The sequence below is a fragment of the Dendrobates tinctorius genome, unplaced genomic scaffold (assembly GCF_039654945.1).
Source record: "Dendrobates tinctorius isolate UK_male_01 unplaced genomic scaffold, ASM3965494v1 ptg000054l, whole genome shotgun sequence".
In the NCBI taxonomy this organism is placed as follows: Eukaryota; Metazoa; Chordata; class Amphibia; order Anura; family Dendrobatidae; genus Dendrobates; species Dendrobates tinctorius.
The window spans coordinates 15335386-15341872 of NW_027361722.1; positions in this window are offsets into that span (position 1 = coordinate 15335386).

Genomic DNA, 6487 nt, shown 5'->3' on the forward strand with positions numbered 1-6487 from the left:
GGGGCTGTTTCTCTGCAAAGGGGCCAGGACGACTGATCCGGGTACATGAAAGAATGAATGGGGCCATGTATCGTGAGATTTTGAGTGCAAACCTCCTTCCATCAGCAAGGGCATTGATGATGAAACGTGGCTGGGTCTTTCAACATGACAATGATCCAAAGCACACCGCCAGGGCAACGAAGGAGTGGCTTCGTAAGAAGCATTTCAAGGTCCTGGAGTGGCCTAGCCAGTCTCCAGATCTCAACCCTATAGAAAACCTTTGGAGGGAGTTGAAAGTCCGTGTTGCCAAGCGAAAAGCCAAAAACATCACTGCTCTAGAGGAGATCTGCATGGAGGAATGGGCCAACATACCAACAACAGTGTGTGGCAACCTTGTGAAGACTTACAGAAAACGTCTGACCTCTGTCATTGCCAACAAAGGATATATCACAAAGTATTGAGATGAAATTTTGTTTCTGACCAAATACTTATTTTCCACCATAATATGCAAATAAAATGAAAAAAAAACAGACAATGTGATTTTCTGGATTTTTTTTTCTCAGTTTGTCTCCCATAGTTGAGGTCTACCTATGATGTAAATTACAGACGCCTCTCATCTTTTTAAGTGGTGGAACTTGCACTATTGCTGACTGACTAAATACTTTTTTGCCCCACTGTGTGTATATATATATATATATACGAATCTCCCAGCCGTCACTGCCAGAGTTCCTCACTGACACAGTACGGTATGCTGCCACCAGATCCTTGTTCGATATAAAGCCGACAGCAGGCTTATATCGGGTCAGAAACCAACCCTGGGGGTAGCGTATAATATAACTGAGTGTACGGACATGGGGATTCGTGAATCGAGATATAAGAGCAGCCCAAGATTAATTTTATAATTGCCGGAAAGGCGCACTAGAAAAAAATAGATATTTACAGTCAGGTGTAGTACAAGGGTAGGGTACAGAGAGTTTACAATTACCGTGTTATGTAGCATGTGACCACAGGGAGGCGCTGATGGATCATATGTCCAAATCTTAGTTACAGGATTTCCTAGCCGCGTCAGGTAATGGTCCTCCTGCCAGTGGAAAAACGAAGCTCCAAATGAGGAGCTGCCTCTTATCTCCTAGGCTGCTCCCTCCCACACTGCGCCCACCCTTGGACTGGGCCGCCTCCCTCCTCCCATATCTGAGAGTACGATTTTCCAGCCAGAACCGAGGATGGCCCGTAGCTCCAAATGGGTTGGTGCCGCCGCTACTGGGGTCCACTGGATTTTATCTGTGCAGGGAGACCAAATACGGCTACTGTATTTAATTTCTGGTAGCTATGCTTTGTAACACAATAACGCAAAGTACTAGGGGTGGTTGGGGGAACCTGACGCGCACCAATGCGACATCATGACTGGAAGTGTGTGCGTTCCAGACTGGAACACAAGCCTGTGCAAGGTGCGTGTGCGGAGGAGACGGTGAACACCCCCAGATGCGATACACAAACTGGAAGTGCCAACCTGGAACTTGAGCGGGCGTACCGCGCAGACGCTGGATAACACCTAGATTCAAGAGGTAGCAGCTCGAGGGTGCCTGGGTACCACGATGGAGCGCATACTGCACATATATAACACCAAATCTCAAACCCCAAAATATAGATAATGCATATGATACATAGAGGGTTGGTAATTATATGTATTTTAAACTGATATTTGAAATGCAGATAACTGGTATGAAAGATTAAATGACAGGAGACATTAAGGAGATGGATAGAAGGAGAGCAAAGTGTGGGGGGCTAATTGTTCACATTTCAGCCATCATAAGGTGAATAAAATCCACATAGAGAGCCACAGCCCGAAACACGAGTTAGATATATCACAATGAGGAAGTCACATAAGGAGACTTGTCCATGTTCTAAGGGGCCGTAGGAATAGTAACCGACATAGGGGGCATAAATCCCATGAAGTCAGAAAAAACAACTGTTACGGATTTGTTCATTGAGCCCCTTGGGACTCAAGGATTGGATTCTGAATATCCATGCACACTCCCGTTGGAGGATTCTCTTGTTGAGAACCCCCCCCTCTCAAATTTGGCCTCATGCGTTTCACCATACAAAATGAGATGTTATTCAGGCGGCCATTGTGTATGCTGTTAATATGTCTGGCTATGGCTGTGTCTCGTTTGTTCCAGATGTCGCCCAGGTGTACACCCACCCGCCTTCAGAGTTCCCTCGTGGTCTTACCAATATAATGAAGCGGGCTGGTGCACGTGACCTTATACACCATAATAATAATAATAATCTTTATATAGCGCCAACATATTCCGCAGCGCTTTACAGTTGAACAGTTTCAAACACAACAGTCATAAGTAATAACGTTAACAATACAATACTTAAAGCGAAATAAGACGACCCTGCTCGTGGGAGCTTACAATCTACAATGAGGTGGGGGAGATACAAAGTACAGGTGTGTATTTACAATTGTATATTTACAATGACGGTCCAGCCATCTTCAGGGGGTGGGGGATATATGGAGATAGTGAATGGGCTACACACAAGCATAAAATGACTTTGATTACTAAATGTGATAGGCCGCTCTGAACAAATGTGTTTTGAGCGAGCGCCTAAAACTATGCAAATTGTGGATGGTCCTAATATCTTGGGGTAGAGCATTCCAGAGGATTGGGGCAGCACAGGAGAAGTCTTGGAGTCGGGAGTGGGAGGTACGGATTAGGGCAGAGGTTAGTCGAAAGTCATTTGCAGAGCGCAGTGGTCGGTTAGGCCGATAGACAGAAATGAGGGAGGAGATGTAAGGGGGTGCCGCACTGTGGATAGCTTTGTGGGTGAGAACAAGTACTTTGAATTGTATCCTGTAATGAATGGGCAGCCATAGTAACGACTGGCGAAGAGCGGACGCGTCTGAGAAACGATTAGCCAGATGGATGACTCTGGCTGCTGCATTAAGGATGGACTGGAGAGGGGAGAGTCGAGTGAGGGGGAGGCCAATTAATAGAGCATTACAGTAGTCCAGGCGGGAGTGGATCAGGGCGACAGTGAGGGTTTTTGTTGTTTCCATGGTGAGAAAAGGGCGGATTCTAGAGATGTTCTTTAGGTGTAAGCGGCAAGAGCGGGCAAGAGATTGTATATGGGATGTGAAGGAGAGATCGGAGTCAAACATAACGCCCAGACAGCGCGCCTGCTGTCGGGGTGTTATTATGGTGCCACCCACGGAGAGGGAAATGTCAGATTTAGGGAGGTTAGTAGATGGCGGGAGCAGAAGAAGTTCAGTTTTGGAGAGGTTGAGTTTCAGATAGAGAGCAGACATGATGTTGGAAACTGCAGACAGACAGTCAGTGGCGTTCTGTAGTACAGCGGGGGTAAGGTCAGGGGATGATGTGTATAGTTGTGTGTCATCAGCATAAAGATGGTACTGAAAGCCAAATCTGCTGATGGTCTGTCCAATTGGGGCTGTGTAGAGAGAGAAGAAAAGGGGGCCAAATACTGAGCCCTGAGGTACCCCGACAGTGAGAGGAAGAGGAGATGAAGTGGAGCCAGAGAACATAACACTGAAGGAGCGGTCAGAAAGATAGGAGGAGAACCAGGAGAGAGCAGTGTCCTTAATGCCTAGTGACTGGAGCCTAGAGAGTAGGAGAGGGTGGTCAACAGTGTCGAAAGCTGCAGAAAGGTCGAGAAGAATGAGCAGAGAGTGGTCACCGTTACGTTTTGCTGTCAGAAGATCATTGGTCACTTTGATGAGTGCAGTTTCTGTTGAATGTAGGGGGCGGAAACCGGACTGTGAAGGGTCTAGGAGGGAGTGAGTGGAGAGGTAACTGGTAAGGCGGGAGTAGATCAGGCGCTCCAAGAGTTTAGAGATGAAGGGGAGATTGGAGACTGGTCTGAAGTTGTTTGTGCAGGATGGGTCGAGGGTGGGTTTCTTTAATAATGGAGTAATGATAGAGTGTTTGAAGGAGGAGGGGAAAATGCCAGAGGAGAGGGAGAGATTAAAGTTTGTAGTTAGGTGAGTTGTGACGACTGGAGAGAGAGACTGGAGGAGATGTGAGGGAATGGGGTCGGTTGTGCATGTAGTCAGAAGAGGAGAGGAGCCTGGAGACTTCTGTGATGGGATCGAATGTGGAGAGTGAGCCAGGGGAAATGCAGGGAGGGATGGGAGTCACTGAACTTGGTGATTGGGAGCGGATTTCCTGGCGGATATTGTCTATTTTCTCTATAAAGTGGGAGGCCAGGTCATCAGCACAAATGTCTGTGATAGGGGCTTGTGCTTTTGGCCTGAGGAGGGAGTGAAAGGTGTCAAAAAGTTTCTTGGGGTTGGATAGTGAGGAGATCAGGGTGGTGAAGTAGGTCTGTTTGGCGAGGTGAAGGGCAGAGTTATATGTCCTTAACATAAATTTGAAGTGTATGAAGTCTTCTGGTGTGCGTGTTTTCCTCCATAAGCGTTCAGCACACCTAGAGCATCGCTGGAGAAATCGGGTTTGTGATGTGAGCCAGGGCTGTTTCACTTTGTGATTGGAGGTTCTGAGGGTGAGGGGCACTACTTGGTCAAGGGTGCTTCTAAGAGTGTCATTGAAGTGATGTACAGCTAGATCAGGACAGGACAAAGAAGAGATTGGGGACAATGATGAGTGTAGGGAGTCTGAAAGTGTATGAGGGTTAATGGCTTGTAGATTTCTGACTGAATGGTAGGTAGGAGGGTGCTGGGGTGAGCGAGGATTTGTGTGTGAAGGAGAGAATGTTGTGGTCAGAGAGGGGAAGCGGTGAGTTATCTAGGTAGGAGATTGAGCAGAGCCGGGCGAAAACCAGGTCCAGGGTGTTACCATCTTTGTGTGTTTCAGAGGTTGAGAGCTGTGAGAGGCCTAGAGAAGTGGTTAGTGATAGAAGCTGGGATGCAGATGTGGAAGTGGGGCTGTTAATGGGGATGTTGAAGTCTCCCAGGATAAGGGTTGGTAGTTCTGAGGACATGAAGTGCGACAGCCAGGCAGAGAAATGGTCCAGGAAGTGGGTGGGTGAGCCTGGGGGCCGGTATATGACCGCTACTCTGAGGGAGAGTGGACGAAAGAGCCTGATGGTGTGGACTTCAAAAGAAGGGAATGAGAGTGATGTAACTGGGGGGATGACCTGGAAAGTGCATTGTGGGGACAGGAGTATGCCGACTCCACCACCAGGTCTGTTTGTCGGTCTCGGGGAATGGGAGAATTGTAAGCCACCATGGGAAATGGCAGCAGGAGAGACAGTGTCAGAATCCTGAATCCAGGTTTCCGTGAGGGCCAACAGATTCAGAGAGTTTTTCAGAAAGTAATTGTGTAGGAAAGGAAGCTTGTTGCATACAGACCATGGATTCCAAAGGGCACAATTAAAAGAAGGAGATGAAGGAGTGCAAATAATATTAGTAAGATTATTAAGGTTTCGATGTGAGGTAGGGTAGGGGTTGAGGTTGGGGGATGGTGGACCGGGGTTGGGGGAGATGTCCCCTGAAATTAGTAGGAGCAGGAAGATAAAGAGCAAGTAGTTTTTGGAATTGTATGAAGATTGATTGGGCAAGATGGGCTGAGGTTTTTCAAGAAGGTGAGAAGTGCATGGGAGCTGTACATGGGAAAAGGAAAGAGAGAGGAGCTGATGTATATGAGTCGTGATGGAGGGGGGATTGGTCGGTGAAAGTGGATTGCAAGAGAACATAGGAGGATAGGAATCAAGCACATGGATAAAAGGGACAGCAGAGTGTGGGTTACCTGGCTCCTGCCCTGACTCACTGCCATGTAATAACTGCTGTATCACAATGCTTATCTTCGTGACGCTTTGCTTCTGTGATGCGTGCACCCCCACATGTGTGCACCCCTAAGGATTTTTTCTAAATTTATAGTCCAGACTGCTGGGTCAGAAGAGATGGATTGTGGGAACTGGTTGAGGATAATTTGGCAGCTGGGGTCAGCACACCAGGGTTTTTTTTTTTCTTGTGATCAAAGACATTCAGCCTGGCAACATCTATTTTAACACCTCCACCAGATAAGATCTACACTGATCCCAGTCATGCCTGATAACTTACAACTCCTGAAATCTCTGATGTAAAAGTTTTTACCTGTTGCTGAGCTAAGAAAGGTCTTAGAAGTTACCACACCTAAACGAGGCACATATTTTCCTGTCAAGCCCTGTGCCTGCCTGTTGTGGTGTAAAGACTATGTGTGAGGCGGTCTCGTATTGACCTTCCTCTACGATAAGTAACCTTAGGAGTTGGAGGTACTCAACAATAAACTAAATAGCAAAGCCACTAAAGAAGACTCAAAGTCTCCAAAAATTCATTTTAAACAGCAGACAAAAAGGCAGCAACACTTACCTGCCCAGATCTTGGAACAAATGCACTACAGGGTGCAGCCAGCCCATAAAGCAAGATGTTAGCAACACAGGTGCAAAATACCAGATAAACAGCCACTCTCCACCTACCCATTCCTGGAGGGGGTGCCTGCCCAGTATACAATTGCACAATAAAGGCCCACATAGGGTGTTGTTC